The sequence below is a fragment of the Alligator sinensis genome, unplaced genomic scaffold (genome assembly GCF_000455745.1).
Source record: "Alligator sinensis unplaced genomic scaffold, ASM45574v1 scaffold267_1, whole genome shotgun sequence".
Lineage (NCBI taxonomy): Eukaryota > Metazoa > Chordata > Crocodylia > Alligatoridae > Alligator > Alligator sinensis.
This window is the reverse complement of record NW_005842100.1, coordinates 739,778-740,926: the sequence shown is the minus strand read 5'-3', so window position 1 is coordinate 740,926 and position 1,149 is coordinate 739,778.

Genomic DNA, 1,149 nt, shown 5'->3' with positions numbered 1-1,149 from the left:
AAAAATCATTGGGTTATGACATGCCCCCTTGCCGATGGCACAGCTGGAATTTAAACCACATGCACGTCGTTTGGGTCGTTACGAGCTCTCTCAGCTGGTTCATAAGTTAAACAGTTAAACACAAATTCAGACAACAAAATAAGTTCGTCCTCTAAGGATCGAATCAAATAATAGCCGGCACCAACACACAGACACATAATTATATTCATAACAAGAAATTCAACTATCAGGGTTTCAGTAGGTGTCATGGCGAAGTCACAAGTCAAGCCCTCGCTTCTCCAATGATGTTCTCTTTCTCTCTCTCGGGACTTCCCTCCACCACACACTTTGAGTCCTGAACCTGTGAAAAGAAAAATCCTCAAAACAATAAATGAACCTATATTACAATATTTACATGGAACTGCGCGCGATAGGGCAGTCAGCTAGATTTGTCACTGCTTCCCGCTTTTTCACAGCACACAACACAGGTGCTCGGGCACGGCTCCGCTTTGAACAATTTTTCTCTCGCACGCTCGTGGATACAACCGACGCGGAAGTAGATGGCAAACACCGCGGGGTTTTATCCACGTTCAGCAAGATGAAAACATCGATGACAACGTCGAGGAGTCGTCGTCTGGCTTTTCTGAACACTGAAAACCTAGTTCGTAGGCCAGTTGCCATTGGCCTGCGTCTCCCAGGATTCGGAGTTGTCGTTTAGTGAGCCCAGAATGGTTTAGGAGGAATCCAAACATGATTCGCTCTTCGGGCGTTCTCTGCAGCAACGGTTGATGATCAGATTCGCTATGGCTTGTGCCCTGAGCTTCGATCGGGTATGCAGTAGATCAATGCTCCCAGTCGCTGGGTGTTTTCGACTTCATAAGGATGCGCAGTCGCGAAAGCTGACGCAAAAGGTTGCTTACAGGTTGACCAACCATTGGGTTGAGGAAAATCCGGAGGACGACAGTGTTCTTTCCTCCATAGACCTCAACACAGGCTTTTACGCTGTTCAGATTTATTGGGACAGTCCCAGGATTTCGCAGATGGCGGTGAGGCCATGGCCCTCTCTGCTGGGATGATGTTAGTCCCAGTACACATGCTCTGGGGTTCCAGGAGCAGTATGAGATCCCGATTATGGCCAGCAAAAGTTGCTCCGCGCTGGCTTTCTCCGGC